General features: G+C 38.7%; 1 pseudogene; it reads right to left on the bottom strand.

Moving 5' to 3' along the window:
• Positions 1-8,181: 8,181 nt before the first annotated feature.
• LOC113890487 lies at positions 8,182-8,831 on the bottom strand (annotated as a pseudogene).
• Positions 8,832-23,696: the final 14,865 nt, after the last annotated feature.

A 23,696-nucleotide genomic window follows, 5' to 3' on the forward strand; every position in this document is an offset into this window, starting at 1 on the left:
TTTATCTCAAATGCCTCTCGTCTTAGTAAGACAGTACATACTCATTCCAGCAATTTTGGGATATTCAGAATGGTATAAAGAAGAAATTAAAAGCCTACGACGTTAACAATCACTAAACATTTTTGTGTCTATTCCTTCTGACTTTTCTAGGCATACGTTTTAATAGCATGATTTGTTTGGTATTTAATTGGATGGATAAACCATAGTTTATATAATCAATCATATTGCTATTCTGTTAGATAATATCTTATTATTCTAACATTTGGGCAAGCATCCTTGCCTTGAACAAATACTTTTGAGCATACCTATAATGATTTCTTCAAAATCAAGTCTAAAAAGTCCAATGCCTGGATCCATTTAGTAGTTGTATTTTAGGGTTTTTAATACATATTTATGCCCCCAGAAGCATTCCCATAGCTACAGTATTTCTGCATCTGAAAGCACCCGTTTCTCATCAGACTTTCCAACATTGCATATTATTTAAAATATTCTTAATTTCATTTTCCATCCACAAAATACTCAAATGTTGCAGAATTTGGAAAGACTTGGGCTATGTTAAGAACTCGATGTTGAGAAGGCTGAAAAACAGGCAATCAACTGTCAGATGAAATATTCCAGGACAGTATAAACTTTGGGAATCTTCTGAAGTGCTTCCAAAAGTTCTTTGCTCCCAGGATAGAGTATAGGCAATGAATTGTTGGCTCTTTGCTGGTCCCAGGAATCAAAAACTTGGAAGCAGCAACAACAACAAAAAATACACTGGTTCCTCTTAAAAAGACCTAGGGCTTTGACCACAAAGTCAGGAGTGGATAAGGGAGTATGTGTATGCATGTGTGTGTGTGTGCGCTGTGTGTGTGTGTACATGTTCACATGCACACAGGCCTACACACACACACCTGCATGCACACGTGTGGTGGCAGAGGGCAGGGTAGGAGGCAGGAGTGGCAAGGAGTGGGGATGGAGTAGAGGACAATGCTGTCATGGACGAGGAAGAGAGAGGTGCCAAATCCCATTGGTCCCCAGGAGGACATGATGGTGAGATCTGATCATCCTCTTTCCCATGCTATTTCTTAAGCCAGTTTTTGTTTTTCTGCTAGGGTTCCCCCAACTTTCTCCCCTTCCACCTCTTCTTTCATGAAGGTTCTGTCAATATAAAACCCAAATTTTTTTTTGTTTCTTACTTTTATTATTCTTTCGTGCTTTCTCTCTGGGAGTAAAAATAATAAGCCTACACCTCTGCACATTTCAAGCCTATACCTTCTTTTTTTAAAATTTTTTATTGGAGTATAGTTGCATAACAGTGTTGTATTAATTTCTATTGTACAACAAAGTCAATCAGCTATACATATACATATATCCCCTCTTTTGAGGGGTTTCCTTTCCATTTAGGTCTCCAGAGTATCAAATAGAGTTCCCTGTGCTTTACACTAGGTTCTCATTAGCCATCCACTTTATACACAGTAGTGTATATACGTCAATCCCAATCTCCCAATTCATCCCACCCACCTTCTTTCCTCTTGGTGGCCACACATTAGTTCTCTTTGCCCATGTCTCTGTTTCTGCTTTGCAAATAAGTTCATCTCTATCATTTTTATAGATTCCACATATATGCATTTATATAAGATACGTGTTTTTCTCTTTCTGACTTCACTCTGCAATATTTAAAAAATATACCTATTGTGGATGAAACACAAAGAACATTTAATTCATTGGAAACTGAGTGCACTGAGTCCTGGACCCACTAAATTTCCTCATCTGCTGAATGAGGCTGAAAATACCTGCCCTAAAATCTCACCAATGGCTTTTTGTTTCAAAGAGCACAGTGTGTAGGAAGAACTTTAAAGTATCAAGAAAATGTAAGAATTTTTTAAAAATCATTACAGATAAAGAGCAGCTCAACAGAGAATGAAAGAAACTTGTTTGGGAATTACGAACAGTGTCAAAATTATACCTTAGACCATAAAAAAGCAAAATAAATATGCAAGCATCAAAAACAATTTAAGGAACCTTTTTTATTAGCTCTGGTTCAGAATAAAGTATTTAAATGAAGTATTTAAACTAGAGATGACATGAGGCTCTTTTGTATTTCACATGTCAACATTTCTTTTATTTGGAAATAAAAAGGATCATATTTTTGACTGGAATGCTTTTAAGTAGTTTAAAAAAATAAATCTGAAGGAAACAGCTTTAATTTACAGCAGTGGTTCTTCACTTTGGCTCATTTCCCCCCTGGGGTCATCAGCAGTATCTGAAGACACATTTGGTTGTTACAAATGGGAGCAGCCTACTGGGATATAAGAAGGATGATGCAGCCCTCCCTCCACAAGAATTAGCCATCCCCAAATGTCAGTAGTGTTGAAGTTGAGGGAAAAATGTACATGGCCTCATATTATAGAATATTTGGTGATTTTTGTATATGACACTTTTAAGACAATGGAAGTTGCATTGCTAAAATTTTATATAACAGTGCCTATTAGAACAAAATTAAGGGGGGAAACATGTTTATATTAGAGAGTTCCAGAAAAACATCTACTTCTGCTTTATTGACTATGCCAAAGCCTTTGACTGTGTGGGTCACAACAAACTGTGGAAAATTCTTAAAGAGATAGGAATACCAAACCACCTGACCTGCCTCCTGAGAAATCTGTATACAGGTCAGGAAGCAACAGTTAGAACTGGACATGGAACAACAGACTGGTTCCAAATAGGGAAGGGAGTACGTTAAGGCTGTATATTGTCACTTGCTTATTTAACTTAATGCAGAGTACATCATGAGAAATGCTGGGCTGGATGAAGCACAAGCTGGAATCAAGATTGCCGGGAGAAATATCAATAACCTCAGATATGCAGATTATACCACCCTTATGGCAGAAACTGAAGAAGAACTAAAGAGCATCTTGAAATTGAAAGAGGAAAGTAAAAAAGTTGGCTTAAAACTCAACATTCAGAAAACTATGATCATGGCATCACTTCATGGAAAATAGATGGAGAAGCAATGGAAACAGTGACAGACTTTATTTTTTGGAGCTCCAAAATCACTGCATATGGTGACTGCAGCCATGAAACTAAAAGACGCTTGCTCCTTGGAAAAAAAGTTATGACCAACCTAGACAGCATATTAAAAAGCAGAGACATTACTTTGACAGCAAAGGTCCACATAGTCAAAGCTATGGTTTTTCCAGTGATCAAGTATGGATGTGAGGGTTGGACTCTAAAGAAAGCTGAGCGCCAAAGAATTGATGCTTTTGAACTGTGGTGTTGGAGAAGACTCTTGAGAGTCCCTTGGACTGCAAGGAGATCCAACCAGTCCATCCTAAAGGAAATCAGTCCTGAATATTCATTGGAAGGACTGATGCTGAAGCTGAAACTCCAATACTTTGGCCACCTGATGGGAAGAAATGACTCTTTGGAAAAGACCCTGATGCTGGGAAAGATTGAAGGTGGGAGGAGAAGGGGATGAGAGAGGATGAGATGGTTGATGGCATCACTGCTTCAAAGGACATGAGTTTTAGTAAGCTCTGGGAGTTGGTGATGGACAGGGAGACCTGGCGTGCTGCAGTCCATGGGGTGCAAAAAGTTGGACACGACTGAGCACCTGAACTGAACAGAATTGAAGACATGTGCTGCATAGTTGTGTGATCCCAAATATGATCAAAGAGCCAGAAGTTTCCATGATTAAGGTTTATTTTTGATTCTTTTTTTTTTTTTTTTTGATCCACTTGCCTTTTTCTTTTTTCACATCTGAAGAAATAGACAGTGGAGTTTCAGTTTCTAGGAAGAAGTTATGAATACATATACATTTGTGAAGAACTACAAAACAATATTACATAATACAGTATGTATTTTCAAAATACATGTCTAGTTAGAGAAAATAAACTAAGTACAAATTTTCAAATAATCATATTTGTGTATGTTCAAGCATTTTTGGTTTCAACAAACAATAAACAACTAGTCAAGACAATTTATATAGGAAAGAACCCTGGAATGAGAGAATTAAGAAACATTTTTCTCATATAGCTAGGTAATGAATTACGTAAATTTATCTGGGGCTCAGTTTCCACATCTACAAAAGACATGGGTGAATTAAGTGATTAGGAAATTTCTTTCCATTTATAAAATTATGTGACCCTGAATCATTGTTGAATTGGTATGTTCTAAAGGATTTATGTTATACTAATCCCCTAAAGTTTAGCTCTGCTGTAGCTTACAACCTTCCCTACACCATAAGCCTATTTTCCTAGGAATTCTTCCTCGAAGCGAAAACTAACTTAATAAACATCACTACTGTTGTACTGATTTCAGATCAAAAGAAATCATCATGATGATGGGATGAAAAAGAAGTTGATGATGTAATTGTTCAGTGGTAAACACTGGAAGAATTTATGACTTAAAAGATATTTTACTTCATAACTAAGCATCTGTTGCTACGTCCTTTAGGAAGATTCCCTCAAAATTTACAACAGGTCGACAAATCACTTGAATCAAATTGAAGTATGAATCAGATATACAGCCGTTAACCTATTAAACCCAGAATGCAAATATAAATTTTAAAGACTAAACTATCTGATTCCTTTGAAATTAATGAAACATGATTTTAATGAAATTTTCTGTTTTACCAGCAGATGTCAGTGCAACCTAATTAACTGAGTAACTTTTTTTTTTTTTTTTTTTTAGCAGATTAAATACCTGCCAGTGAAAACAGTCTTAAAATAGCAGTTTAAAAAACCTACTGTCAATGTGTTTGATTAAGAATATCTTCCTAGGTGGAGCTATAGAGAAAAAACCAATCCTTAAAAAGATATGAAGTTAAAATGGGCCCTTGCCTAGGTAAATTGTATTATGTAAGTTATAACACATTGTTATTATCATCATAATTTATGTGACATTAACATTTCTCAGTGACATACAAAAGACATAATCTTAATTAAGTACAAAATGCTAATCTGCAAAGCATAAGAATGTATATGTGTTAGTCTCTCAGTCGTGTTCAACTCTTTGTGACCCCGTGGACTGTAGCTTGCCAGGTTCCTCTGTCCAAGGGATTCTCCAAGCAAGAATACTAGAGTGAGTAGCCATTCCTTTCTCCAGGGATTTTCCCAACTCAGGGGTCAAACCCCAGGTCTCCCACAGTGCAGGCAAACTCTTTACCATCTGAGCCACCAGGGAAGCTCCAAAACATAAGAATAACAGTATTTTAAAACTCACATGCCACAGACACTAGAGCCGAAGGAAACTCATTTGTCTCTGGGTGACATTTTTATAGCTCCGGAAGAAACACATTAATTCCTAATGAAACCTGAAATATATATTGTGTGATACCATCTGTTTTCTAGAATGTAACTTGTAGCAAAAGTTGTTCATCTAATGGCAGTAACAGCAATGTCTACGATGCATGTATGCATCTTTGTGACAGCCTGCAACTATATACCTGTATCACTCACCTTTCAGGATGTTCTGGAAGGTTAGTTAATTTGCCTAATAAAGAAAAGTTATGTAGAAAGTCAAGGTGACAGACCTCAGATGATTCAAAGTCTATATTCTTTCCTTTATGCAATTCTCCACTCTTCTAAAAATGCTATTTCGTGACATTGTGTAAAAAGAGGCTTCTTGTTGCATATTTGTCACACAGGGAACTCAAGCTATATTTTGTACAAAAGATTTCTACAACAAATCTACAACAAAGTTGTGTCGTTTGGGACACAACTAGAATAAAGCTAAAATAAGGATAAAGTAAAGAAATACATGTAAAACCACTTTTATAAAGCAAAAGTCAGTTTTTGTTTTTTTTTTTAAATAAAGTAAATGTGCAGTTACCATGTAACCTAGCAATTCCATGCCTGAGTATTTACCCAATAAATATGAAAATATGTATTTACACAAAGACATGCATAAAACTGTTTATCACAATTTAATCATAATCATTAAAAGCAGGAAACAACTCATTTCCATCAGGTAGTTAAAGGATAAATATACTGTGGTTTACCCATGAGACAGAATGCTGCTGCTGCTGCTGCTGCTGCTAAGTCACGTCAGTGGTATCCGACTCTTAGCAACCCCAGGGGCTGTAGCCTACCAGGCTCCTCCGTCCATGGGATTCTCCAGGCAAGAGTGCTGGAGTGGGCTGCCATTGCCCCATTGCCTTCTCCAAAGACAGAATGCTACTTAGCAATAAAGAGGAACCAAAGACTGATACATGCAACAACATGGTAGAATATCAAATCACTAAGCCAAGTGAAGGAAGACTGACACAAAGCTACTCACTATATGATTTCGTGTATATGAAAACACACAGACCTTCTGGAAGAGGCAAAACTGTAGAGATAGAATACCGATCACTGGGTGCCAGAGCCTGGGAGTAGCGAAGAGGTTGACTATAAAAGAACATGAGGACAATTTAGGGGATGATAAAAATATTCTAGATCTTGATGGTGACGGTGTTAATGGTACTATGTACACTTATCAAAACTCACAAAACTACAAACTTAAAATTGGTGAATTTTATGTAAATTTTACCTCAATAAACCAGACTTTTTAAAAAGTTAAAAGACATTGGGCACATACAATAATAATTGTATGTGTCTTAATAATTTCATAAATAGTAAACTTTATGAGGAGTTGAGTCAAATAACAAGAGACAGAGAAGTTAACAACCTGAACCTTGCCTTGGAATAGTTTGCCTAGTCTGGGAATGTAGAACAGAAACCCGGTGCTAGTGTTAGCTGGCCAAGCCACCTGTGTGTGATCTCAAGTGCGGACCGCTGCTGCTTAGTCGCTAAGTCCTGTCCGACTCTTTGTGACCCCATGGACTGTAGCCTGCCAGGCTCCTCTGTCCATGAGATTTCCGAGGCAAGAATACTGGAGTGGGTTGCCGTTTGCTCCTCCAGGGGATCTTCCTGACCCCAGGATCACACTTACATCTCCTGCTTGGAAGGAGGATTCTTTACCTCTGAGCCACCTGGAAAGCCCTGAGTAGGATTACTTTTCTCCAAATTTCATTTAACTTACAGTGAAAGACACTGAATTAAATAAAAATTTTAAACCTTCTTGAGCTCAAGACAAAAACAAAACAAAACAAAAAAAGGACTCGATTCACCATTCCAAAAAAATCTTACTTGCTGATTAAGGATGATTAGAGAAAATCTAATATATGAACCCTAAGCAGGGAAGCAGTGTTAATTAACTTTATTACTCTCTATTCCTTTGGAGAGGGAAATTATATAATTTGGCCAGCAGGTGTCATGCACTCATCTATGAAAAACTGACAACTCTTCATATCAAAATGCTTTCTTAATATTTTCCTGCTGCTTTCATTTGTAATGGTTATGAACATTTTTTCCTCTCTCTCTCTCTATATATATATATACACATATCCTTAAAAGGAGGAGGAGGTTTGAAATATTCAATCTTTTCCTCCTTTTTTTATCAGCTCTAATCAAGTATGATAATTAAATGTACATATTAAAATCAAAAAGAAATCACTCTTATTTCATTATGTTTAATGTTTCAAAGATTTTTGGAAAATGGAGCAACAGCTTCACAAACATTATTTGCATAGTTTTGGCAAACTCAGTCTTTTAATAGCATTCTCTTTATTGTCAATGTCATTTCTTGCATGAAGCCTTCCTCTGGGATCTCATATACCATAAAATGTTCCATGATCTACATAAAGCAATCGCCATGTTGTCTTATAACTGTTTATGTAAAAGATCTATCTTTCTTCTCTTTTGACCACTCCCCAAACTAGGAGTGTCTAGTGCTGCATCTCTAAGTATGTAACATAGTACCTTGTACTCAAAAATGTTTGTTGGTGGTAAGCAAGTAAGTGATTAAACCCTTGAATCAATTTTGCCATTTCCAACACAGTGGTTTTTCAATAACCAGGTGAAAAGTTAAAGGACCAATAGTTAGTTGAGTCAATAGGAAAGTGCATAGAGGCAAATGGCTATTTTCCCTGGAGGAACATTTAGGACAATTGTGGCTTGCTGAAAAAAGGGCAGCAGCATACAGAATCCAAAAACAGGATAATGGAGCAGTAGATGGCTTCCGTGATGGACTAGCAGGAAGGCTTAACTTTTTTAAAAAAAATCGAAGATGTTTTATTGCCTCATTAAAATACCACAGTGGAGTCCATAGAACCATCTGGCATCTTGCTGTTTCTGCAGCCGGACCACTCAGATCTTATTAGTCAGCCTGCTGAATTGTTCCTTTTTAAGAAACATAGATGCCATCCAAAAATTTTCTGAAATCGTTGTTTTTAACTGTGGTGGCTTGCTGAATCAAAGCACCTGAATTTGACACAAGTTCAATGACATTTCTTTCAATAATCAACTCATCTTCCTGGACTTGAGATACTGAACAAGCAACCCCTGGCCTCATTCGAATCCTACGGGTGTATTTTTCATCCCCAAAATAGCATCTCAACAAGAAAACCATTCTCCTGAATAACAAAGTTGATGGGGAAGTGGGCATACACAGACCTCATCTTGTAATGGAAACCCAGTGTAACACCCTTGATCATGCTCTGTACATGACTACAGATCGTGTGAACAGTTGCCAGTTCCTTTCTGTTTCCGAACCATTTGTCAACCCAGAGCCTCTTTTTTTCTTTCCAAAGAGACTCAGCTCTACATTGATGTGATTGAAGTCCCTCTACAGGGTGCCTCTGGGGTCCTTCACAATAAGTGTCCGTCCTTTCAGAGTAACATCGACATTTTTCTGGAATGTGGACAGTCTGATTGCTGAGAAAAGGCTTCATTCTCACAGTAGATGCGGCAAAGAGCAGTCTTAACTTTTTAGTACCAAAAATTCTTTGACACCTGGGGAAGACTACAGATCCCTTCTTGGAAAAATGTTTTTAAAGAACATAAAACAAAACATGTAAGATTACAAAGGAAACTAATTACATATAAATACAGTTTTCAAAATAGGCTTAAACAATTTATTAATAATAGCAGTAGGTTTGATGACTACCATAATTTCTTAAAAGTAGTAAGTATAAATGATATTTTAAGAAATCTGTGACAACTGTAATATGATATGAAAATATATTTTTGACAGTCACAGGCACTGCTAATCTTTGGTGGTTTTTGCCTACATTCATAGTTGATGAAAATGCTAAATTTCAGGCTAGTAGAATTAAAGTCATAATTTTTTTTTCCTTTTAAAATATACAGGCCCCTTAAATTCTATTCATAAACCACCTGAAGGGGTCTATGGACCCAAGGTTAAGAACCTCTGGAAGGTTAAGCTTCCCTGGTGGTTGAGTGATAAAGAATCCACCTGCCAATGCAGGAGACATGGGTTCAATCCCTGACCTGGGAAGATCCCACATGCTGCAGAGAAATTAAGCCTGTGTGCCACAACTATTGAGCCTATGCCCTTCCCAGCATAGATAAAATAAATAAATAAAATTATATTAAATAAGAATCTCTGGATGAAAGGGAAGTTAGGGTGATGGAAAATAGGGAATTATGAGGGAAGAGGAAGCAAAAGGAGTTTCCTTCTGCAAGTAGTCATCTCTATTTTCCTTCAGAAGGCTCACGGTATTCGCTTCCTAGCTCTCATTTGTTCTCCGCTCCACTACAGTGAGGTTTGTACCCCATGCTTCCACAAAACCATCCTTTCCCAAGTCATGTCTGGTGTCCAGGCAGGACGCTGACCAGAGTGTGTCTCGGTCCTTACTTCATTTAATTTCTCTTTGGCTTTTGTACTGTTGGCTACTCTCTTTTTAAAGCTTCTTTTCCCCTTTGGCCTCTTTCTTTTTCTCATGTCTTTGTGGTTCCTTTTCAGCCTCCTATCCTACTTCATCTCATGTCTCTGGATGGGTCCCTGGAGTTCTAACTACCCTATATACCTGCTCTCATTCTGCGTTCTTTCTCTGGATTGTCTTGTCAATCTAATCTACATCTTTAGCTGAAGGCTCTTTCCTGATCCTAAGTCCCTATGTTCAGCTATCCACAACTCTTCTTAAATATACCAGGGATCCCTCAGACTCAGCGTATCCCCCAATTAAATTTATTCTCTTCCCCTCTGCTTCTTCTCTTATGTTCCCCATTTGGGTGAACGACACTGCAATCCAAATCTCCCCAAATTAAAGCTCCCAAATATAAAAATAACTGCCAAATTTTCCAGAGTAACTATCTTGAAGACTGCTCGAGTTTGTCCCTTTTTTTCCATTTTACTATGATTGCCTTAGATATTTTAGCAACTAGTAACAATTCATGTTTACACTTGGTATTCTGCCAAGTGTTTTGTATAAACTGTTTATTTAATCCTCATATCACCCCACCGGATGAAAATGATTATGCCTTAAATTACACATGAGGAAATAAAAAAAAGGAAGAGAAGGAATTTCCCAAGTTTACAAGGCTTTTAAACGGCAGAGCCAGGATCGGCACATTGGTCTGTTGGGTTCCAGGGCCATATGCCTGGCTGTTGTTCTTAGGGTCTCCAGGATTGCTCTAGTAAATTTTATTTATTATGGCACCACCTAAGTTCTCTCTCTTAGAGGCAAATCTTATTTGGCTGCCTAGGCTTTTCAGTGTTCCCAAGACCCTCCCCCATGCTGCTCAATTCCTCAGCTAGGCTCCAAGAACTCACCCTGCTTATGTCTCTAGCCTCTTCTCTTGCAGCCACCTAGCTTCCATTCCACACCCACATGCTTTTCTTCCCAGGGGCTTTTCTTCCTGAGCCCCACAGCCCCACAGGATCAGTTTGCTAAGGTAGTCATAATAAAGTACTATGGACTGGGTAACTTGAACAATGGGAATACATTTTATCACAGTTTCAGAGGCTGAAATTGTCACGATCACGGTGTGGGAAGGGCTGTTTCTTTTGAAGTCTCTCTCCTTGACTTGCAGATAGCCGTCTTCTCATTGTGTTCTCACATAATCTTCCCTCTGTGCTCATGCATCCCTGGTGTCTTTTTGGGTGTCCATGTTTTCTCTTCTTTCTTAGAAGGACATCTGTAAGATTGGATTAATGGCTCTACCTAATGGCCTCATTTTGACTTAATTATCCCATTAAAAGTCCTAACTCTAAATACAATCACATGCAGAGCTCCAAGGGGTATGGCATTACCAAATAAAATCCTGGGAGGACACTATTCAGTCCACAACACCCGCTCACATAGCTCATTTTGACTCATCCTTTTCAACTCATTCTTTCATGCCACCCACTCTGAGAAGTCTTCTCTGGCTGCCTCAGGTCTGAGTTAAATGCTTCTGACATTAATTCTGTTATAATCCTTGAACTTCTTCCTGTTATACTATTCTGTATTGCAATTATTTTATTTCTCTGACACCCCCATTGCACCAAGCTCCTTGAAGGCAAGAACTGTGACTCATTTTTCATTTTTCTAACCAAAGCCCAAAACCCAGTACCTGCATCATATGTGTATTTAATCAATTAGTTAACAATTTGATAGTTAATATTTTCCAAAAGCTTATTTTAGTCAGATACTTTTCAAGAAATTAAGGACACAGCGGTGAGCAAGACCAAAGAAAGTTCCTCCTCTCATGGAATTGACATTTAGCTAGCAGTCAATAAATAGGTGAAAATAAATGAACAGTATAATTCTGGTACTGAAAAAGAAAATAAAATGGAGTAATTTGGTGGAAAGCAGCTTTTGTTGTTGTTTAGTTGCTAAGTCATCTCCAACTTTTTACAACTCCCATGGACTGTAGCCACCTCTGCTGTCAAAGGTCTACATAGTCAAAGCTGTGGTTTTTCCAGTAGTCGTGTATGGATTGTGAGAGTTAGACCATAAGAAAGCTGAGCACTGAATAATTGATGCTTTTGAACTGTAGTGTTGGAGAAAACTCTTGAGAGTCGTTTGGACTGCAAGGAGATCAAACCAGTCAATCCTAAAGGAAACAAGTCCTGAATATTCATTAGAAGACTGATGCTGAAGCTGAAACTCCAATACTTTGGGCACCTGATGTGAAGAACTGACTCACTGGCAAAGACCCTGATGCTGGGAAAGATTGAAGGCAGGAGAAGGGGATGAGAGAGGATGAGATGGTTGGCTGGCATCACCAACTCAATGGACATGAGTTTGAGCAAGCTCTGGGAGTTGGTGATGGACAGAGAAGCCTGGCGTGGTGCAGTCCATGGGGTTGCAAAGAGTTGAAAACAACTGAGCGACTGAACTGACTGACTGACTGGACTGTAACTCACCAGGCTCCTCTGTCCATGAAATTTCCCAGGCAAGAATACTGGAGTGGGTTGCCGTTTCCTTCTCCAGGGGATCTTCCTGAACCGAGGATCAAACTTGCATTTCTTTCACTGTGGGTAGATTCTTTACCTCTGAGCCACCAGGGAAGCCCTAAAAGGCAGTGTTAGGGGACTTCTTTCATCGGGGGTTCAGGGAAAGCTGGAGAAGACATTTGAGACGTGGCTTGAATGATGAGATATAACCATGCATGATCTATAAGAAGAGAGTTTCAAGCAGGAAACATCACAGGCAAAGACCCTGAGATGGGAATTAACTTGGCAAGTTTGAGGGACAGTAAGAAGTCCAAAGTGACTTTAGATCAGTGACTGATGGTGAGAGCGGAAGATGATGTCAGAAGCTCGAGCTGATTTCTAAGTACAGAGGAAGCCACTGAACTGTGTTGAACCAGGGCTGGATATGATATGATTTGTGACCTTAATAGTATTCCTCTGGCTGCTGTGTGCAGTGTAGATTTTAGAAGGACAATGGTGGAGCTGGGAGTCTAGTGAAGAGAGTGCTGTCAATAATAGAACAATGGTCTCAGTTGGGAGTGATCTTGTACCCCCAAGCTCTCAAAGGGCATTTGGCAATGCTGGAGGGATTTTTGGTTTTCACAGCTGCGGGGCTGGAGTGCTACAGCAGTATAGTAGGTAGAGGCCAAGGATGCTGCTAAACAGCCTCCAATGCACAGGACAGCCCCCAAGACAAAGAATTATTTGATCAAAATGTTAGTAGTGCTGAGTCTGAAAAACTCTGATTTAGAGAGAAATGATGGTGGTTTGACCCCAGTGGTAGCAATGGAGGTTGTAAGAAGGTCTTAGACTAAGATATATTTGGAGGTAGCTGGTAAACTGTACGGGACTTGTAGACAGATCAGATGTAGGCTCTTAGGTTTGGGGCCTGAGAAACTAGGTGGGTGTTGGTAATGTTTACTGAGATGAGGAACACTGTGGGTTAGTCATTAGAGCATAGATGATATATAAACCATGAGACTAGATGAACTCATTCAGGTAGATAATGTAGAGAAGGAAAGAGGCCTCAGACACTTCAGCACTGGAAATCCTCTTAGAGGAAGTATAGCCAATGCAGGAGACAAGAATGAGGTCCTCAGAAGGCCAGAGAGGATGGGCTCCAAACTCAGGAAAGGTCACCCGAGAAGCAGGAACATTTCTTCCACTAAAAATGGGAGGAAGGTAAAGTTCATGAATGGCTTCTCAGATGTCTCAGTGGTAAAGAATTGCCGGCCAACACAGGAGTCATAGGAGATGTGAGTTTAATCCCTGGGTCAGGAAGATCCCTTGGAAGAGGAAGTGGCAAGCCCCTCCAGTATTCTTGCCTGGGAAATCCCATGGACAGTGGAGCCTGGCTGGCTATAGTCCATGGGGTCACAAAGACTCAGACATGACCTAATGACTAAGCATGCACAAAGTTCATGAATAGGTGTATAGGCAGGTGAGTGGATTTGGTAACAACAAGGAGGGTAGCTTTAATTGCATTTATTGTTTTTATTAGACTGAGTGACTTTGGAGAAGGCAATGGCACCCCACTCCAGTACTCTTGCCTGGAAAATCCCATGGACGGAGGAGTCTAGTAGGCTGCAGTCCAGGGGGTCTCAAAGAGTCGGACACGACTGAGCGACTTCACTTTCACTTTTCACTTTCATGCATTGGAGAAGGAAATGGCAACCCCCTCCAGTGTTCTTGCCTGGAGAATCCCAGGGATGGGGAAACCTGGTGGGCTGCCATCTATGGGGCACACAGAGTCGGACACGACAGAAGCGACTTAGCAGCAGCAGCAGCAGCAAACTGAGTGACTAAGCACGTACATATTGTCTTATGAACTTAGGTCTGAGTGTGAGTATCAGTTGAGTGTGAGTGTGACTGTGTGTGTAGCAAGGGGAGATGTTTGAGATTTGAGAAGGGAGAATGTTATTTGATAGCAAAATTGGAGAGAGAGAGAATGAAATAACCACGGAAATGAGATAGAATTCTCAGAATTTTGAGCCATTTGAGCTTTGTAGTCAAAATTTAAAACGAGTCCAGTCAGTATAATTTCTGAATTAATAATTAATTAATAATTTGTATTGAATAAATAAAATGTCATAGTAACAATAATATGAACACCTACCATTTCTTGACCATTTGTAATGTAGCACGCTTCAATCTTTACAGAATACTCTTATTTAATACTCTCAAATAACCCCCATGAGATAGGCAACATTATACTGAACTAACTTCTAAGGAAACTAGAGCTCAGAGATATTAAGTGATTTGTTCAAGGCCACACAGTAAAGAAGAGAATCCAAAACTGGTTCCATCAAACCAGAGCTCATATTCTTCACTAACATTTTATATCCTCCTCAGGCTGTGGTTGTTATTGCTGTTCAGTGGCTAAGCTGTGTGCAACTCTTTGTGACCCCATAGACTGTAGCCCGCCAGGCTCCTCTGTTCATGGAATTTTCCAGGTAGGAATACTGGAGTGGATACCCACTCCCTTCTCGAGGGGATCTTCCCAACCCAGGGATCAAACCCATGTCTCCTGCATTGCAGGCAGATTCTTTATCATCTGAGCCACCAGGGAAGCCCTCCTCAGGCTATGCTTAATGACAATCACTGCCCTGAGCAGGGCTTTGTCATTTCCCTACCTTTCTAAAGGCCAAAAATGCTAATACTCCAAGAGAAGGGGTGGGAGTAAAGGGAGGCAGTGCTAAAAAAAATCACCAGTTTTCTTAAAAATGCATATAATTGATACTATGATTTATTTTGTTGTAATGTGTCTCTCTCAAGATTCTTCTTGAGATTTAACGTAAACCCAAGTGTCCTGTTTATCCGCATGGGTTCAGGAAGGCCTGTGGAGAGGGAACAAGACACCAGAGAGGGAACAGGCACAGGCTGTGATTTGCCCTCAGTCTCTAACCTCCCACGGGATAGTCTTGAGTACAGAAGAGCGACTAAGATGACTTCTACCAAGGAAACAATCCACTTTCCCCCACGCCTCCACCTTCGGGTGGAAGAAGATGTGAGAGTTGAGAAAGAGATTATCTAAAACCTCAAGAGATTCTCTGAAGAGAATGGAGATTTTCCTTTGTAATTTGACTTCTACTGCACACCCAGCTCACCCCACATTCTTGACAGTGATGTGGTTCACTTAGAGATTTAATGCAAAATATGACATGTCCTTTCATTCAAAACCACGAAAGCAAAATGATGCATTGAGTTTCCCTCATTTTAAATCGCTGTCAGCCATACTCTTTATTTCCCTCCCTTTAACAATTAAAATGTTTTAGGGCTCTTTTATTTTTTTCTGCCAGAGGAGATGAGGACAGAAGGGGACAACTGCTAAATCTGATGAATTTCCATATAGTATTACTGATATACATGTATATCCCATTAAATTTGGATTTATTCTTTCTGTTCCTGTTATATTTACCTACTGCTTGCCATTAACTATGCCAATGTGGCCCTATTATTAAAAAGTTTTTTCTAAAAGACCAACTTTTTTGATACCTTTGTTTAAATACTTATGAAAGTTAAAACTCAACATTTGTTTACTTATAGAGCTATTTATTTTTTTCTCTGAACATTGTTTCAACAATTTGTATATTTTGACTACATACTTTCTCACCTTGTCAGTCATGATGAAACATATTGGCTAAGATGGGGCACCCTACATGACACTGGGAGAGTTAATATCTCTCACATGTGTGTTAGGTTAAGCCCTGATGTATCTGGTTCTTCCTGTCCAGGAAAAAGTTTAAGCGATCATTTAGCATTCCACAAATATTGATTATACACCTACTGCCTAGCACCCTGTTAGGTGCTTGAGATACAAAGAAGGGTAAGACCTGGTCATTGTTTTCAAGGAACAGAAAGAGACAAGTACATCAAGTGTTACTGAGAGTATAATAGCTTCATCTGAAGGACAGAGTGGAAGGAAAGAAAGCAACACACAACCTGCAGAATGTTCTGGCGTTTCTATCCTAAGATGAAGACATTGACCTTCTCTCACTCTCCAGCTCCCTCATGGCTAAGAGAGCTCTGTGAAGGAAAGTGAAGTGAAAGTCGCTCAGTCATGTCTGACTTTTTGTGACCCCATGGACTATACAGTCCATGGAATTCTCCAGGCCAGAATATCGGAGTGGGTAGCCAGGGATTGAACCCAGGTCTCCCACATTGCAGGCGGATTCTTTAGCAACAGAGCCACAAGGGAAGCCCGAGAGAGCTCTGGAGAGAGATTATCAGCTGGTACCACCCACCACCAGAAGACTGGGCTTAGGAGTCAGATAGACCTCATTCAAATTACATATCCATCCATCACTTAAGAAGATGTGAATTTGGCAACTTTTTTAACCTCATTGAGCCCAAATTTCTTTATCCACAAAGTCAGGCTTATTGTAAGGTATGCAATGTTGTGAAGTGCCTAAGAGGTAAAGGTTTGCAGCCAGGCTCCCCCGACTGAGCCAGGGGACCTCAGACAATTAATTGAATCTCTCAGATTTACAAGGAAATGATTATCCTAACCTTTTGTGAACTCTTTGTGGCTTTCATTTGTAAAATGAGGACAATAATGCCATGTATCTCTTTGGTTTGGGGGTGGATTAAATGATTAAAGTGCATAGAAGAGTGCATAGTACATTGTAACTGGTCAATAAATGTTAACTGTCATTATTATTAGATCTGCCTTACAAAGCAGTTGAAAATTAAATGAAACAGTGTGTCACAATAGCTAGCACAGTTCCAAACCCTAATACTCCCTTACTAAATTCAACAGATGAAACTAAGTGAACTAAATGTGGCTTTCTCACTTTTCTTTCATCAAGTCTCTGACCATGACTTCAACAGAGGGAGCTTTTAAAACCTTAAATCAGTCCTATCACAGTTCTCGCAGTTCTCCAGGGGTTTCCTGGCTCACTCAAAATAAAAGGCAAAGTCCTTAGTTCAGTTCAGTTCAGTCGCTCAATTGTGTCCGATTCTTTGCGACCCCATGAATCGCAGCACGCCAGGCCTCCCTGTCCATCACCAACTCCTGGAGTTCACTCAAACTCGAGTGTCCATCGAGTTGGTGATGCCGTCCAGCCATCTCATCTTCTGTCGTCCTCTTTTCCTCCTGCCCCCAATCCCTCCCAGCATCAGAGTCTTTTCAAATGAGTCAGCTCTTCGCATCAGGTGGCCAAAGTATTGGAGTTTCAGCCTTCCAATGAACACCCAGGGCTGACCTCCTTTAGAATGGACTGGTGGGATCTCCTTGCAGTCCAAGGGACTCTCAAGAGTCTTCTCCAACACCACAGTTCAAAAGCATCAATTCTTTGGCGCTCAGCTTTCTTCACAGTCCAACTCTCACATCTATACATGACCACTGGAAAAACCATAACCTTAACTAGACAGACCTTTGTTGGCAAAGTAACGTCTCTGCTTTTGAATATGCTATCTAGGTTGGTCATAACTTTCCTTCCAAGGAGTTCAGTGCAGTTCAGTTCTCACTCAGTCGTGTCCAAGGAGTAAGCGTCTTTTAATTTCATGGCTGCAGTCACCATCTGCAGTGATTTTGGAGCCCAGAAAAATAAAGTCTGACACTGTTTCCACTGTTTCCCCATCTATTTCCCATGAAGTGATGGGACCAGATGCCATGATCTTCGTTTTCTGAATGTTGAGCTTTAAGCCAACTTTTTCGCTCTCCTCTTTCACTTTCATCAAGAGGCTTTTTTAGTTCTTCTTCACTTTCTGCCATAAGGGTGGTGTCATCTGCATATCTGAGGTTATTGATATTTCTCCTGGCAATCTTGATTCCAGCTTGTGCTTCTTCCAGCCCAGAGTTTCTCGTGTGTACTCTGTATATAAGTTAAATAAGCAGGGTGACAATATACAGCCTTGATGTAAAGTCCTTAGAGCAACCTACAAATCCAAAAACAACTGGTCCCACCCTGCCTCCCTAACCTCCCAGCCTCTCCGTCCAGGCCTCACTCACGCTGCCTTAGCCACAGGGGATCTGGGTTGTTCTTTGTACATGCCAAGCAGATTCTTATCTCCCATCCTGGCTGTTTCCTCTCCCTGAAAGGCCCTTCTTCCCTCAGAAACTGGCACAGCTGGCATCCTCTCATTCCTCAGGTTGTCTCCCCAGTGAGGCTATCCTTTACCCTGCTATTCCCTTGCGTGTGTGCATGCTCAGTCACTTCTGTCGAGTCCGACTTTCCACAGCCCTGTGGACTGTAGCCTTCCAGGCTTCTCTGTCCGTGGAATTCTCCGGGCAAGAACACTGGAGTCGGTTGGCATTTCCTTCTCTAGGGGACCTTCGGGACCCAGGGATGGAAACTTTGTCTCTTATGTCTCCTGCACTGGCAGGCAGGTTCTTTACCACTAACGCCGCGTGGTAAGACTTCCAGCTTTGTATTTCTGCTTAGGACACTGTTATCTGCTGTACCACATATCTCACTGTCTATTTATCCAGTTCTGTCTTCCTTCACTAGAAGGTAAAGTATTCTTAACTTTAATATAAAAAGTTAAATTGGCTAGACATATCTGTTTAAATACTTATCAGTGCTTATTTACAAAAACTGACTACAATCTGGGTCTTGTGGCAAAGCTTGACAAATTTCAAATTGTTCTCATGCAAAGCATGTTCTCTAAACATAACTTAAAATAAAAAGTAAACAATGAAAGACATGCAAAAAAAATTTCATATACTTGGAAAGGAGAAGTTAAATTGTATACTACAAAGATTTATAACTAAAAATATTAAAATTATTACATATTAAAATATGAGCAAACCAGCAAGAGTAGTTTTTAGTAAAAAATATGTAGCCTTAAATGTTTATATTAGGAAAGAATAAATGAGCTGTACTTGCGAGCTTAGAAAAAAATATTTAAGGAGGAATAAAAGTTAAAAGCAAATTTAAGTTTTAGAAAATATAAAATATAATAAGATTTACAAAGTCTTTGGTTCTTTGAAAAGACTACTAAAATACACAAACGGCTAGCAAGCTTGATACAGATTAAAGATGGCACAAATAAACAATGTTATCAATGGAAAAATAAAATGATTTCATATTCATGAAAATTTATAAAACATAATTTTGATTAATTTTATGCCAGTAAGTTTGAAAATTTAGAAAAAAATATACAAACTTTAGAAGTAGTTCAACAACCTATTAAGAACACTGACAAAGAAATTTTCCCATAAAGGAAACATCAAATCTCAGATAGTTTTATTGATGCATTCTACAAAATTTGCAAAGAAAAGTTTATTCTAATCTTTTGAAATCTCTTCCAGAAAATAGAAAAAAGGGAATATCCCTTACCATACTCTGTGGGTTTAATATAATCATGATAGCAACCAGACAAGGATTGTATAAGAAAAAAAATTGCAGGCCAACTTTACTTATGAATATAAATTTAAGAATTCTAAATAAATATTAGATACATCACGATCAAGTTGGATTATCTCAAGAATTCAAGACATATAACTTTAGAAAATTCTAGAATGCTATTCATCAGAAGAATAGATTAAAGGAGGTATAACTTATACATTTTTTCTCAAATGTTTGGTGTTATTCCAAGGAATATTTGAAAAAAAACAATGAGTTGTATGGATTTAAAACCGAAGTTTCTAAGTTTCCCTGGCTCTGACTTAACTGTTCTTTTATCACCTGGCAGAATGAAGGAGTTAAAAAAAGAAAGAAAATTAGACTTTCCTATCTGAGTTTTGTCCTTAAAATATCCTATTCAATAAGCCTTCCACTGGAATGGCTTTATTTTCTTATATTGTGAATTTTCCCATCCAAATTCATGCAAAGTATACAAGAAAACTCTTATGAGGAACTATCTTATTACTAAGTTTGCTGAGCAGCATCTCCTCCATTCTTTTGTAATTCATAATTTTAAAATTACAAAATTGTTAATTGTGTAGCATGACTTGTGATTGATTTTTTAACGACTAGAATAGTTTGTAATCAAATTTCTTTTGCCAGATTAAAATAGGAATAACGTAACATATTTACTGAACTTAACTTGCTCTATAGACATTGACTTGTAAACTCCTATGAGGTTACTGATGCTTGAAAAAATGAAGAAACTGGCCAACATTCCCTGTTTCTAGCATAGAGTATTATTGGAACTTAAGCAGAGTTTATTTGACTTTAGAGATCAGCCTCCATCTGCCAGACTTGGGAGGAAAAATGACATACTAAGACAGTTTTCTTGATAATTAGAGAAAATTTTCACTTTCTTTCACATTTTTTGTTTTGTTTTGTTTTCTTTTTTACTTTGGTGCTTTTGATATGGGAATGTTAACCAAATCATTTCTGCAATTTTGCTGGATTCTCTATTTATATATCAAAGTTTTTATTGAGTTTTATATAGATTCCCATTTTGATAAGCTCATTACAAACTGTAGTAAAGGTAGTAGGAATTTAGTTTGATATCCAAAGGCACTGGTAAGTTTTTGTACTAGAGGAAATGTATTTGACTTCTATGTTTGACCTGGGAAAAGACTAAAAGGTAAGAGAATTTTTGTTTGACTTCATAGCATCTTCCAGGTTTCTATGGCTCCCCTCATTGTATTGCATTCTACTCTATTTCTCTTCACTTTTCACACTCTATCATTAAGCATTTAAAATAGACTCAATAGCTCATGCAACTCCTCTGCCTCTTTACCATGAACCCACCCTATCTGAGGATGGACAAGGAAATAGCAGCCCATCCAGAATTCTTGCCTGGAAAATTCAACGGACAAAGGAGCCTGGAGGGCTGCACAGCATGGGGTAGTAAAGAGTCGGACACGACTGAGCACAATACCACCTGACTTCTGCCCCAAGCCTGGAAACCCTAAAAAAATCCTACTGCTGCTATTCTGTTCTGGCAGCTAAATTCTAAAAAAGTTTCCCAACCATACAGTCGTTCACACTGTAAATTTATGTTCTGTAAATTTGCTGAGCACTCAATATTGCTTACCAAGTTATTTCTTATTAAAGCTACAATTAGCTATCTTAGTCTTCTTGCACAAGGCCTGGTAACTTCATTTTTCTATCCAAGACTTCAGTGTATTTCTTCTCCACCCAGTAACAGAAAAGAATTTCCCTTTCTCTTTTTTTTGGAAAATATTGAGGCTATTAGGTTATCATTAGACCCATGGTTTTAAAGATCTAGTTTGTTCATGCTTCCATCCTGGTTAGCTGCTTATATTTACTTTTGTTTTCAAAGACGTTGCCCAGATACAACACCATCCATGGAAGAATGTAACTTAGTTACTACCAAAGATGTTTTCTTTTTTTTTTTCCTGGAAGCTGTGCTATTGTTTCTAATAATTCGCATTAATTCCAATTCTCAGTGATTCTTCAAAACTCATTTTAAATGAATTAGTTAATATGTACACAAAGCCCTTAAGTATATTATAATTACAAGCAGGTAGATTGATGGATCTGGCTATATCCTCATTGTTTTATTTACTATTTTTTTATACTGTTTAGAAAATATTATTTTTTAAGTGTTTATTCACTAATATGTTTGCTTGTAAGTATAGGCAAATGTTTAACCGTTTATTATAATTGACATGATTCTTTTTATAAAATCATATTGAATAGGTCCAAAATAAATAATTCAGTGAATCTCTGTTGCTGTAACTCTTCTATTCAGCTTTATATTGGGACCTACATGAGTTTTATCTCATGAACATCATTAAAATGCCTCAGGTAATCACAACAATGGAAATTTCAGACATCAGAATGATTACATGCAAACACACACACACACGTCTTGTAAAGGTAAACTAAATCTATAATGTAGTTTAAATTGTGAGCTGAAGTAGAGAATATATCTTGTGCTTTACTGTATGATTAGAGGGCCTAATGTAGGCCTGTGAACAGAGTACATACTCAGTACTTGGATGAATGAGTGAAAGGACCTGTGGTCATCAGTAATGCATCTAGACACGGAAGCCAGTTGCTTACACACATATCCTAGCTCCGTTGCTCCACAACTGTGTGATGCTAAGCAAATGACATGCATACTCTGAATCCCAGTTTCTCAGTCGTTAACTGTGGATAATCAATATATTCACCTCAAAAAATTTTCTTGAGCATTAAATGAATTAATAATACCCTACAGATAATAAGCATTCAGTTAGTATTAGCTATTACTGTTTGGTACAGTTACACTAAAATGGAGCCTTGTCTTTATATTTTGTATGTAGATATGCTTTTTTTTTATTCAAGAACTTAAAAAATGTTTTAAATTTTATATCTGGGTATAACCGATTAACAATGCTGTGATAGTTTTGGGTGGACAGCAAAGGGACTCAGCTATACAAATGCATCATATGTAGATATTTTCTAAAAGTATTACCCCAACAAGATCTGCACAGAATAATTGTTCAACGACGTTCTTGCTGCTATGTGGGTTCAGTTCAGTTCAGTAGCTCAGTCATGTCTGACTCTTTGCCACCCCATGGACTGCAGCACGCCAGGCCTCCCTGTCCATCACCATCTTCCAAAGTTTACTCAAACTCATGTTCATTGAGTCAGTGATACCATCCAACCACCTCATCCTCTGTCGTCCCCTTCTTCTCCCACCTTCTCTCAATCTTTCCCAGCATCGGGGTCTTTTCAAATGAGTCAGTTCTTTGCATCAAGTGGCCAAATTATTGGAGTTTCAGCTTCAAAATCAATCCTTCCAATGAATATTCAGGACTGATTTCCTTTAGGACGGACTGGTTGGATCTCCTTACAGTCCATGGGACTCTCAAGAGTCCCAACACCACAGTTCAAAAGCATCAATTCTTCAGTGCTCAGCTTTCTTTATAGTCCAACTCTCACGTCCATACAAGTCTATGGGAAAAACCATAGCCTTGACTAGATGGATCTTTGTTGACAAAGTAATGTCTCTGCTTTTTAACATGTTGTCTAGATTGGTCATAACTTTCCTTCCAAGGAGCAAGTGTCTTTTAATTTCATGGCTGTAGTCACCATCTGCAGTGATTTTGGAGCCCCAAAAAATAAAGTCTGACACTGTTTCCACCGTTTCCCCATCAATTTGCCATGAAGCGACAGGACCAGATGCCATGATCTTAGTTTTCTGAATGTTGAGGCTTAAGCTAGTTTTTTCACTCTCCTCTTTCACTTTCATCAAGAGGCCGTTTAGTTCTTTGGTTTCTGCCATAAGGGTGGTATAATCTGCATATCTGAGGTTATTGATATTTCTCCCAGCAATCTTGATTCCAGTTGTGCTTCATCCAGCCTGGCACTTGGCATGATTTATTCTGCATATAAGTTAAATAAGCAGGGTGACAATATATAGCCTTGACATACTCCTTTTCCTATTTGGAACCAGTCTGTTGTTCCATGTCCAGTTCTAACTGTTGCTTCCTGATGTGCATACGGATTTCTCAAGAGGCAGGTCAGGTGGTCTGGTATTCCCACCTCTTAAAGAATTTTCCACAGTTTATTGTGATCTACACAGTCAAAGGCTTTGGCATAGTCAATAAAGCAGATGTA

The sequence above is a fragment of the Bos indicus x Bos taurus genome, chromosome 3 (genome assembly GCF_003369695.1).
Source record: "Bos indicus x Bos taurus breed Angus x Brahman F1 hybrid chromosome 3, Bos_hybrid_MaternalHap_v2.0, whole genome shotgun sequence".
NCBI classification, from domain to species: Eukaryota; Metazoa; Chordata; class Mammalia; order Artiodactyla; family Bovidae; genus Bos; species Bos indicus x Bos taurus.